Here is a 14,217-nt window from a genome sequence, read left to right as displayed (position 1 = left end):
ACCTAGCGGATTAGGTTCATTTAAGCCAAAAAGCAATTTCCCTGCTCTTTACCCAGAGCGCAGATTCTCTCCATCTGGAAGGAAAAAATTGCAAACCAAATGAGGAAAGCGTACGTAAGTAAGGGGCCAATGAGTAGTTTATAGCAGATCAGCTTAACTGCAAAGTTAAGCTGGTTGCGCCTGCAAAGGGCATTTTTTAGTTGAGTGTGTCTAAACTACGCTTTGCGGATGGCATAATCAACATGAGAGATGAAGCTGTGATCGGAGGATAGCACAACACCAAGGATAGTTTAGCTTAGTGACAATCCGAATGGGGGTATTATCAAGCTTAAGCTTGCTAACTTAGGCGTCACCAACTAACTGAGCCGTTATAAATATACAATTAAGTTTTTAATAAAATGTAAAATAAACATACATCGCCAATTGTTTCAAATATTGATGGTAATATATTATTATATTTTAGTTTATAGAAGGGTTTTCGAATAAATTTCAATAAAATTAAAAATAAATTTTTGTGTTTGTCCTTTATTTCTTTCTTTGTTATTCGAAAACCCTTCTAAAAATTTAATAAAGCTTCTTTGTCCCTATACAAAGTAAGTCTAGCTTAACAGCAACACTAAATACTTTATTCAAATATTAGACTTGTGAAAAGTAAAGAACAATATGTTAAAATATAATATTGTTCAGCTTTTCCTAACCGCAATAAGCGGATTTGTAGAATAACATAGCATGGCTTCTTTGTAAAAAGCACCAGAATGGTCGCTTTACATATAGTAAGTAAAACAATATGCAGTACAATATGTCTCTACAAAAAGAGTAGCTTTGAAAAGAAATAAAGAATAAGGCAAACCCAAAAAAGTTAAACTTTCAATTCGTTGAACTTGTGTTTCCAAAATAAAGCTGTAGTTTATAAGCTCGTTCTAATTTAAAGCACGGCAAGTGCTTTGGTTGTTGTCACTAATTAAATAAAAATAAGTGACAATAAAACCTGGAACTTGAGCATGAAAGTTTGTGCAGCCTTGGCTTCTTGTGGATAAACACGATTAGTCATCGCTTCTAATTTGACAGGCACGAGTTCTAAGCCTGGCACTTGCAGTCCAAACAATTATATACGGACTAAAAAACTAATTAAATAAAATTCGATTATTCCAAAGACCACTGATTGAGAGTACTTTGGCAATACTCGAAACAGCGTTGTATGGTCAGCCAAATTTCAATAAAATTAAAAATAAATTTTTGTGTTTGTCCTTTATTTCTTTCTTTGTTATTCGAAAACCCTTCTAAAAAATTTAATAAAGCTTCTTTGTCCCTATACAAAGTAAGTCTAGCTTAACAGCAACACTAAATACTTTATTCAAATTTTAGTTTATATTAAAAGAATTAATAGAAGCATTAGTAGAATACCTAATAGAATAGAATAGAAATAAACGGGGTACAAGCTCCCAACGGAGCAGAGCACTGCGACAAGATTGATCTTTTGTGCTGCAACTGACCCTAACCGAACAGAAGATATTCCGATTTTCAAATGAAAGCCAGAATGTCGTCCGTTGAGGACCTCCTAATGTCAGAAGGAGAGAAAAGCTTTCCTCCCAGTGACCTCCTCATTGCCCAAATCAAGGCTGGGCAGTTACAGAGAATGTGACTGGTAGTCTCGTCTGCTTCTAAGCAGAGTCGACACTCCGTCTCCTCGGACAGGCCCTAAACTAAAAATACCTAAACTAAAAATATAATTTTTTTATTAAAACTTGTATCAGAATTATCAGTTCATGTTACTACAGTAATGATTAATTATATATTATACTAGCATTGTCTCGAATTCCCGTTACTCCGCCTGTCCATTCAGCAAAACATATTTTTCCAAAAACAATATGAAAAAAGATCATTTTCAAATTACTGTATAAGGTATAAATATTTAAAAGAATTGGTAAATTATATTTGAAAAGCAGTCATAAAAGCAGATTTTAAAGGAAATAAAATTTAAAAAATTCTAAAATATGTTAATGAACCGCCAGTTATTTATGTTAATATATATATATATATATAATATATATTATTAATATATATATATAATATATATATAATAATATAATATTATATATAATATATATATATATAATTATATTAATATTATATATATTATATATATATATATATATATATATATTATAGCGAATATCAACACAATTATGACAAAAAAGCCCATCAAAGAATTTGTATGAAAAGCCGGGAAAAATTATCGTTCCCACTCTTGATGTCAGCACAATGTCTACCAACAAAGGTGCACCGACCTATCTAACGACAATAACTAATAAAACAATATATTAGTTAAATATATATCTTTAAATAATATAGATATAAATGAATTTTTTAAAAATTTGATTTAAAAATAGTACAAAAAAAAATGTTTTTATAAATACACCAAAGTAATGTTTTCAGGTCAATTTACTAACAACTAAATTTCATTCATTTAAATAACAAATATTATATGAATGACAGCATTTTATTAAAATAAAAACTATTTTGAAAGTAATTAATCATTTGAAACAGAAATGTATCTTTTATAAATTAAGGACACAATTCCAACATATTTGGTTTTTGACTATAGAAATTAAATTAAAGTATAGTCACATAAATATCGGTGTTAAAATGCAGATATATACATATGTATGACACAAGTTTAATATATTTGTTATAATTAATTTAAATATGCTTAGATTTAAACATTTATTAGCATTAATTTTTTTTTTTTTGTTAAATTTTACACATTTATCATAAATGATTAATTACTACATTTTATATTTACATTAAGCTTAGAATTTTATATTTATAGAATGAATTTTAACAAGTATTAATTTAATTGAAGTTATGAGGCAGCATTACATCAATACATAAATGTTAATATATATATTTATATATATATAAATATAATATATAAATAATAATAGTAAATATTTATTGATAACCTTTGCTTAACTGAAAGGAAATACATTCTCAATGTCCAATATTAATATTTCAAATAAAGCATCGTGTGGGATAAAGTAACAGCTCATATGCCTTTAGCACCATTGAATGTCGTCCAAAGATAAATTAAGGAATGTAACACTTTGAAAATGTCAAGGAACAAGATGTGGAAAAAACTCTACGTATTGTCTAAGTTAAAATGTAACAAGTACAATGAAGGATGAAAAAGGCAAACGCGTTTGAAAGGGAAAATTATCACGAAGTAATGTGCAATATTACGTTATTTGCATGCGTAAAGCAAGACCATGATGAGTAATAAGTATGCATGTAAGGACCAAACGCCATCAGGATTATGCAAAGGAAGACAAGGTTTCCACTAATGAACAAATAAGTCATATCTCGTAACTTTTTTCATCATTACTTATGCTGCATATATTCGTTTGCATAATTTAAAAGTTGATTTGTTGCAGTTTAAATATTTAAAGGACATATTTAACTTTTAACCAATATTGAGAGAAAACTTTTTTAATATATTGTATTTAATACAAAAGGATGTATCGAAAGTATACTTTAATATAGCAGTGTAAAATTCAAGTACTTAAGTTTGCTCATCTAAAATTTCTAGAAGTATGTAGATCTAGATGTCAGATGTTATGTTAATAAAGAAAAAGAGTATTCCATTTGAAATAGTAAAGAAAGTTAAAATAACCTTTTTTTATTACCATGTTGTATTTTTCTGTGCTATTTATGGATTGTAGGACTTATTCTAGATGTAAGATATTTTAGTCAATATAACTTCTGAGTATATATATATGTGATTGACATGCAGCATAAAAGATCTTTGATGATTGCCGTGCTTCGGTCCGTCAAAAGCTAGCATTCCATTAATTTATATTTCTATGTATTATTTATAAAGTGTAACTATTTTAATTGAATTCTTTAAATTCTTTTTTGATTTAATTATTTTCTTTATCATTTTTGTCATCTGTCCTACAAATAATTAAATACAAATACTTTATGAAATTAACTTTTTCTTAAAAAAGATAAATGAAAATGTTTTGTAATTAAATATGTGTTTTATCGAGTGGATTTTTAAGTTCGTCAAAAAATTTTTTAAGGTACTTTTTTAAAAACATATTAAACCCTAAATTATTGTTAATATATATAATGAAAAATAAAATTAATTTTTAATTTTAAATATTAAATATAATAAAATTTTCGGGTATCACTGAAAATGTTATCAAAAACCAATGAAACATAAAGTAAATATTTAAACAATTTTTTTATGTATTTATATAAAAAAAAATATAAAAAATATGGCCTTCTACAAAAATATTAACTAAACAATATAACAAACTGGTCTCAAATAATAATAACCCACCTTTTTAAAATCTTACGACATATTAAGTGAACACAACGATTAATTTTGTTGAAATCCAATATCTGTCGATAAGCTTTAGTAAAATTTTAAACAAATCCGTTTCCAATAGCGTTCTTATAACTCAGTTAAGTTTAATGAATATATAATAAAATATAATATAAAATAAAATAAAATATAATAATTTTGATGTTATAATGATGTAATTGATTTTTTAGCTATAATTTTATTAAAATAAATATAAATGATATTTTCACTTTTACTATAACGTAGTTAAGCCAATTCATTAATTTAATTATTTTTATTTAATGCAAGTCAATTACATACATAAAAAACATATTTTCGATGTATCATATAATAAATTAGACAAGAAAAGCAAAACTTCTTACAACAAACTTCTACGTTTTTAAAACTCTGTTAAACTTTGTGTTATTTATTTTGTGAACAACGTAGCGTATGAGTAACGAAATTAGGACGAATTTATCGTACTAAAAAAATCGTAAATGATTTTTACAAAAACTAAAATTTTACTCAAAATAAGCATAAATAGCAATAGCAATACAAATAGCAAATTATATAAACGATAAATTAAATATTAAATAAATATTAAAAATTAAATATTAACCAAATAAGCAAGAATAGATATATGTAATTATATAAATAATTAACTCAAAATAAATAATTAATAATTTTGCTTTAACGCACTTTAATGTAACAATTGTTTATAAGCTGAAACCCCGTTAAATTAAATTGCTTTTCATATGACGTCATAATTCCAACAACCAATCGGAGAGAATGTTGAAATTTTTATTTGCGCTTTGTGGTGAATTTTGTGTTAATACCGTGAATTGGAAATGCTTTCTACTCTAATATAGTGAAATCTCCACAATTTTATCTTAAACATTTCCTAGAAAAAAATTTTTTTATTATTATTATTAGTTTCGACAGCAACAAATTTGTTGTCAACATCAAAAGAAGCAACAGTTTTTTCCCTCTTTATTTGTGTTAAACACGGAATTTAACACAACACGAAGCGCTAAAATTGGTGGGCGCCTTACTTTTAGTTGTTCGTTATGTTGTGGGTGGCTGCTGTTAATGTGCTCCGAATGTTGTTGGTGGAGTTTGCGTTTTGACTGTTATCAACATTCTGGTTCAGAATATAAGTACACATTAGTTCCAACAAACAACTTCAAAAGTTAACCGACATTTGTACTGTGAACACAATATTCGTTGCAGGATAAAAAGCAACAAGTCAAAAGGATAAGATTCAAAACAATAGAAATTTAGTGAAAGTAATAAAACATTTTGTAAATGATTGTTTTTGAGTGTTGTTGAATAAAACATTTTAAAGTTATATTAAACTTATTATAAAAGTTTTTAATTTTTGTGTTACAGCAAAAAATACAACTAATTTATGTAAGTAAAATTGAAATTTTTAAAACTAATTGTTTTATATTTCATATTTATAAATAATTAATTTTGTTTAATAAGAAATGTACATTTATAAAAATATATTTCTATTTACTGTTTTTATTTTTTAAACGGCTAATTGATCAATAAATTGAATTAAAACAATAAATTAATAAAATAATACTTCTATATAAATTTAATATTTATTATTTATAAACTAAATGATCATATATAATTTATATATGATTTATATATATAAAAATTAATTTTATTGACAAAGAAATAATATAAATAATTAGTCAAAAATAAAATGTAAATAATAATTTTGAAAAGTTTAAAAAAATTTTTATTTGTTTTGACAATATTTATTATTATTTACATCTCAATATGGTAAAAATTATTCTCATTCAAGCTTTTTCTAATTTTTTTTAAATAATTAACTAAATAAAGTAATTTGCTTGCTTTAAAAAAATTAATTGTTATATAAATCAAAATATGATAAACATTATTGTTATAAAAGGTTTTTTTATTTTTAATTTTCTTCATAAGGATATATAAATGTCTTAAAAATCTCAAATTTTTACAATTAAGTGACAAAATATTTTATTTTACCGTAATATTTTGCATTTCGCAGTTTAATAGAATGCAAAAATTTAAGAATTTAAAAAGCCTTTAACCAAGATATGATTCAAATATTCCACAAATTTTTTTAGAACAGCGAATTAAAATCAGATTTCATATTGTATGTGTATATCAGTTACCCTAAATACTTTTAAAGCGTTTTTACTTCATTTAAACTTCTTCTATTCAAATCTTGATATAAAAGTATATTTCGCCAACTTTCTTTTTATTTTCAATTAAAAATAAAAGAAATTAAAGGAAGTTTTCAAGCTTAAAATAGAAATTTGTTTAAGAAACTTACTTTCATCAATTTCTTTTAACATTGATTTTAATTTACTATTATTTAAGGTTTTTTTAATATATTATGTACTTGATTATATTGTTATATAGTTATATAGCTTACAATTATGCAATTGTAAAATATATTATAGTACATATTTAATAAATTTGACTAAATTCATAATTTTTATTCCCATAAAATTCTATAATTCGTAGTAATAATATATTATGTATTCGCATAATATATACAATTTATATTCATATATCGTTTAAGCTAAGAGTACATAACTTTAACTTTTTCTACTTAATTTTACGTTATCTAAAATCAAATTTTTATGTTTGTTTGAAGAGTAAAACTCTAAACAATATAATACAAAGAAAAGGTTTAGACTGTTAATGAGAAACTTGGAGGAATAATAACTTGTTAAAGTGGACTTAAAGAATATATACCTAATAAGATGACATCGACAATTGATATTTCGACTTAAATAACTATTGAAAAAATAATTTTTTTTTGCTTTTATCGCTGAGGTGTAGTTGGTACAAGGAACTATTTATAAGAAAAGTATTTTTAGGTGATAAAACTACAAAACTATTTTGATATAGAGATGATGTTACACCAATACCATTTTTATATACAGTCGGTCTTTCGCCATTTCCATGTCAATAGTTTCATTTCGAATGAATATGTATAATAATTTACATTTATTTGAAATAAAATTTATAAATTTTTTATATTCTCTTTGATTCTTTTTATCTATTCTAGTAGAAAATTATTGCAATGATCCCAGATTGTCGGGATCTCGCAATGAACAATCTGTGCCGTTACAATTTTTAATATAAGAAATCAAACCAAAAGTAAAATCTGCATAAAATGTTTGTAAAAAAATAATAAAAACAGTTAATTTGCAAATCAATTTTAAAAAAATATGATCTTTTAGTAAAATAGTCCTTTACTAAAATAAAAAAATTATTCCAACTAAACTAATAAGTATAATATTATAAAAGTATATATATAAAACCTTCGTGAGCACAATACGGCAAACTGAATACCTATGTCTGTATATCTAACTACCTGTCTATCTTTTAGTATTTGAACTAAACTTTCAGTTTTTAAGTCATTCGAAAAAAACTGTCACTGAACGTTTTTTCGGTTCATCTATCTAGTTACTAATGTCTAATAATATATAAACAATATATAAAAATATCGAATAAACCATTCAATAAGCTTACTATATATATATATATATATTTTTAGCAATGAAACTGCAATTGGTTAGATTTTGTGTCGTTTATTTATTAGCGGTAATCTCTATCTTTGAGCCCACATAAACTTAGCCCGGTTTTCGAAATGTTACCGGATGAATTCCAAAAATCTAATTTATAAATTCAAAAAGTTGGACAAATAAATATTTTAGAATTAAGCAAAATTTGCTCTACCAAATTGATCTCGGTGGCATCACATATTAATAAAAATTAAAAAAAATGGTTTTCTATTTTTCATATGGCTAATAAATAAAAAAGGTTTTTGGGCTAACTTCAGAGCTTTATCCTACCTTTCGGCAATAATAAGAGAGTAATCTAAAAACAAACTATATCTAAATATTTGAATAAAGAAATGAGATATAAAGATGATAGCATTGTTTCTTGTTGCAAAAGGCATGTCAAATGACAATGGTTATAAGAGTTACACGATTAAGGAGGAATATCTATTACGTTATCTATGCTTTAATAACTGGGTATTCGCAGAAACAGACAACTTACATCATCCAGAGAATTCTTGTACTCAGCTATGGATAGCTTGAAAGTACATTTATATACTTTTGTATGTAATTTTTTTTTTTTTTTGTTATTATTTTATTTTTTATTTAATTTTTTAAATAAAATACTGTTTCAAAATACATAAAATAATATTTATTTTTATTTTATGCATATTTACAAGTACTACGAGTATTTGTACTATTCTACTTGTCATTTTATTTACTAACTCCTGTTTTTGTTTCTAATTTTATTATATAAAAATTAATTTTTTCACTATTGTAAATTAATTGAATTTTATTAATGTTATTTAGTAGTAAAAAAACATATTTAAAAGAAGTGATATACATTTTTGTTTTCCAACTTGAATATAAATATCGCGCATAAAAATTTGATACGTAAAATAATTAATCGAAATAATAAATATTATCGAAACCATACCGAAAACTGAAGATATTCTCAAAAATGGTCTTAGGAAAATCAGGCTTTTACTCCATTCTCTTATAAAACTTCTCTGCATGTCATTTTGTAATTAGGTTGCAATCTGATATATTTTTCTTATAAATATTCTGTTATATATTTTGTGCAAAAAATATCTATCAATATTTGACCTCATGCAGGACAATTTGTTAGCCAAACAAACGGAGCTTCTATGACATTTTCCTATGAAAATTTTTCTAAGGCTTTAATGGTATCAATTATGTATGTTTGTTATACATTGTGCAAATATTAAATTTCTTATTTTCCTCCTTAGCCTCGGCATATCATAGGTAATGTAACATTTAAGAAATATAAGGACGATAAATAACTCAAAATTATTGCCAAACGAAGAAAATTTATTGTTTGTCTTTCATTTCGTTAAAATGACAGATAAACAACAGAAATATCCTCGTATTGTCAAGAAGTAAAATTAAAAATTCTTGTTGGTTAAAGAAGCTATCATTGCATTAGCCTACGGGTCCATGTTTAATAAACATTACCAGTTGAAGACATTTTGGGTCTGATTTCTTGTTAATAATTTTCCAAGAAGTATACAATACATTTTGCTCTTTAATAAAAAATTTCTTTTAAATTAAAACAACTTTATGTGTTATTTTAAAATAGAAAAATTTCAAATTGGTTAATGTGATAATAAATAAATTGGTTGAAGTCAATTATTTTCTCATTTTATATTGCCTGTAGTCAAACAGTTTAATATGCAATATACATTTTTGGCTTATTGTTTTGCGGTTGATAACATTTGGAGTTGTGAGTAATTAACTTCATTATGAACTTGTTCATTATTAACTTCATAGCTCATCGAAATATATAGAAAAGCTTTGCGTATTTTTATATAATTTATTATTTCTATAAATTTTAAAAGAAATTTTCAATACATATCTACATTATGTTCAAAAGAAAATGAACTATTGTCATTACTCCTCTTTAAAAAAATTATACTTAGGACTTTTTTTATTAATTTTATATTTATTTATTTATTTATAAAGAGGTTTTTTCAAACACTAATGAACTACAACAACAAAAATTCATTTTTATATTATTTTAATTAATTGAATTTTTGGCTGACCACACAATTGTTTCGAATATTGCCAAATACCCATCATCAGTGGTCTTGGAAATAATTCTTGTATTCTTAAATAATTTTTTTTTGAGACTGCAAGTACCAGGAATCGAACTCGGGTCCTGTCAAATTTATTTATTTAAAAATTTATATTAAAATTAATTTTAAATTTAACTAAGAATAACGAACTGAACCCATTACATTTTATATATTTGCAATGTATTACATATATCTGTAACAATTAACAAATTTCTGAACTAATATAGATAAATTAATTAAGATTAATAGAAAATTTATCTAAAGATAGTTTGAAATAACAAATTAATCACAATAATTTAACTTAAGAACGTAAATCTAGCCAGTTGCTTGAGATACACCAGTATTACCCAAGAGGCTTATGGTTACAATTATTACCTAATCTATTTAAGCAACTCACACTAGTAACTATTGATTTCATCCTTTATACTAATAATAAATACCTCTGTATGCAATACTTCGTTAGTTACAAGGTATGAGGCTTTACAAGTTATTTTGTGTTTTAAAGAGGTAGTTTTACAGAATCTCTACATTGAGTAGCTAACTATTCTCTATAGCTTTACTCAAATCACTTAGGCTGGTTTAAGTACAATCAAGAAAATAAATTATTTCATTTTTCATGTTGAAGAATTAATTAGAGCCAATCACCTAATGCAGTTTTCTCTTTAATGTCTTTAATGTTAATTCTTTCTTGTTGGGTTGAGCATAAGTTTTTCAAATCGATATTTTATCTAAATATAATTTCCATTCCAAGTTTTTTATCGAAATTAAAACCTAAATTTTTACCTACCCAGTGTTAAGGTGTATTCTTGTTCAATATATAGTTTAATTTTTATATAAAAGTATATATTGAGGAATAAGATTGATATAATATTGATGGAATATTTTGTAATGTGATGTCACACAGTACATGTATATTTGCAGAAAATAATATTAATATATATTTTATTTATTCGTAAATTTAATACACCATTTGGCATTCACAGTACGTCGTTTTTAGCAGCATTTGTAAATTAAATTCCAAGAACCTCCATATATCTTAAGTTAATATTGTAATAGCTGTCAATGCCATTATGCGTATTTTTTTTTAAATTCTTTTAAAAATTATTAATTTAGTTTAAAAACATAATTTATAATGTAATACAATATTTTTGTCATTGAATCTAATTCATTGAAGAAAGGAGTTTTAAATTTAAAATCAAATTTAGTCTTCAAAATCCATATAGATTTATATTTTAAGCTAGAAAAATGTATCATTTAATATAACTTAGTATATGACTTAATATAAATTACATTATTATTTTAATTTGTAAATTTACGTAAAAAACGTGGTTTATTAATAAACCTAATTTCTAAAAATCCTTATATTTTTTTTATAACTTTTTATACAAATTAGATGTATTTTAATTTTATCAAAAAGTAATAGAAACAAAAAATAGTAAGAAACAAAATATATTTTTGATGAAAACAAATGTGTAGCAATTTAAAATTGATCATTTTAAATTCATTTAATTATTTTATTACTTAATATAGATTGAAATTGATTATTAATATCGATTAATAATATTTGCAACTTCTATTAATATTTTTCATATTAGTATATTTATATTAGCATCGATCTCAATAATTATGTGTTTAAAATTTGCCGAGCTTTAGGTCGTGTTATAAAAAGTTATGTTTTATATAATTACTTAAATTATATAAAAACAGACTTAAGATTAAATAAAATAAATAAATATATACATAAGTTAACTGTGATATTTTTTAATTTATCTTAAGTTTGTTTTTATGTTATATAAGTTGTTATATATTTTTAACACTTCTCATATTTTTATTAATCCTTTTAATATCATATTTTAATAAATTTTAATGCATTATATTTATAATATACAGATTTATATTAATATTATTAATATTAACATTTATATTATTTTCAACATTACTAATATAAAGATTTATATTTATATTCTTAATATTTATATAAATAATTTTATAATATTATAATATTTTATAATTTTAATTCAGTTTAAGTTCAACTAAGACGCAAAGCCCGAAAAGGCTACTTTCATATAGTAGAAGTTTAAAATGACTAATACTTCTTAAACGAATTTAATAATTGGTAGAAAAGCTATTACCTCTTAAAACTCTTATAATATAAGTATAAATATTAATTAAATATAATATATTTAAATTATATGTTTTAATTAATTATTTCAGTTCCAAAACAAAAGGTTGTAAACAAAAAAAGATTGAACTAATTCCCAAAAATAATTATTATTAGTTTTCATTTTCACCATCTTCGTTATTTACTAATCAATTATCAATGCTTTCCCTTCAATGTATTCTATTAATTAGAAAAATTTTTTAAATTTCCATTAACATTTTTTTTCTTGAAATTTGTACTTAACTTACCATTAAATTCTTTCAATATTTGCACTGCACATATTTTGAAAAAAATCCGCCATAGCATTTAGCGTTCGCCATATTTAACTTCCGCTTTACTGTTCGTGTGAAATTGTACACACAAGCAAACAGACAAAACTGAGGACACTGTAGAACAACAGGTAGCCGGCGGGCATTAAAAACTCATCGCTACAACGGATATGAGAAATCTGCAAAGAAGTGCTAAACACCAAATTGAATCACAAAAGTTTTTCTGGGGTTTGGTTTCAACAATTCTTACCCGCAGCCACGTTAAAAGCTATGACCCTTTGACAAATCTGCTTTTATTAGTTGGCTTGTTGCACTGTTCACATTATTGTTGTTACTGTTAGTTGTGCTGTTCTCATGGCATCTTCCTGGCTTATCCTGGTGTGCATGTGGGTAATATTTTCCTGTCGCTCGTAAATTCATAAGCAGATAATATCATAGTTAAAATCTCATTTAGACGCTTCCTGCGATTTAATACGTATGCTTGGGTTTTCTTAGTCAAGCTTTTGTAGTGTGAACGACGCATCCGTGCAGCAACTTTCTTCCAATTATCCTTTTATTGTTTCTACTTTTCAAATTTTAACAATTTTAACAATTTTCTTTTGCAACGTACTCTTGTAATATAAAAGGGAAAAAAATCTATTACGTTTTAGTAAGAAGAAGGTAATTTTCTTTTAAAAACTTTTTATTAATTATGGTTTTAGTCTAATGTAGTTTTGAAATATTAAAGCTAAAAATGGATATATATAAATTAATTAATTAAAATTAAAGCAATTGTCACATTAATTAAGAGAAGATAATGTAAATTAAATACAATTTGCTTTATACTATATTCAAAAATGAAACTGTGAACTTAAACTGAGAAGGCATTAAAAATGTTCAATTTTTTATATGTATATTAATAAATGATAAATATGTTATAAGATTTATCACTATTAAAAAATATTGAAAATACTTTTCATCTTACATTTATATTATAATTATTATATATGACTTATATTACTTATATGAAAAAAATCTACCATAATAAAAAAAGTTAATAGGTATTATTAATATATATTGTTAATTATTAGCAATAATTTTTCAATTAAATACAATTTAAAAAAAGTTTGCGAACTCCTGAATGTCGCAATTTGGCTCAAAAACCTAGCAGTTTTGGCATATATATAGCATAATCGTGCCAATTTTAAACAGAAAATAAGATCGGACTATGTCCTTTTGTACTAAACATATATTAATCAATCTGATACTCATAGCTGCAATAAAATAAGAGTTAGAGTTGCAAATATATTAGGGTGGCCACAAAATGTGCTTCTGAATAACGTCAATTTTGCTCAAAACAATAGAATGTCATATATCCTCCGTAGATTACACCGCGCGTTATACGATTGATAACTTAAACTGAATAGAGACTCAGTAGTTTATTTGATAATTATTATTATTGTGTCATAAGATATTGGAATGCATTCTTTTGTTGAAGACGATTAAAGTGTACTAAAGAATGAAGTCGAAATTAACACAAAACTATGTTCTAAGCCATCTGTTCTTTAACATTCACATTCACAAGAATATAAATTAAGCCTGAATGGAGACTTACAATGAGAACTTTTAGTTTAATTGATCAATTTATGTTAAGTTAGCAGATGTAACACTGTTAATTTTATCAAAAAATTGCAGTATTGTACTTATTTACATAGTCATTTTTTCTTATCCAATGTTTGATTTTATCTCATGTGCTGTTCCCAATATAAAGCATGCTCCTATCGTATGTGTACTGCGGTAT

The sequence above is a fragment of the Teleopsis dalmanni genome, chromosome 2 (assembly GCF_002237135.1).
Source record: "Teleopsis dalmanni isolate 2A chromosome 2, ASM223713v2, whole genome shotgun sequence".
Lineage (NCBI taxonomy): Eukaryota > Metazoa > Arthropoda > Insecta > Diptera > Diopsidae > Teleopsis > Teleopsis dalmanni.
Note: the sequence above shows the minus strand (reverse complement) of the source record.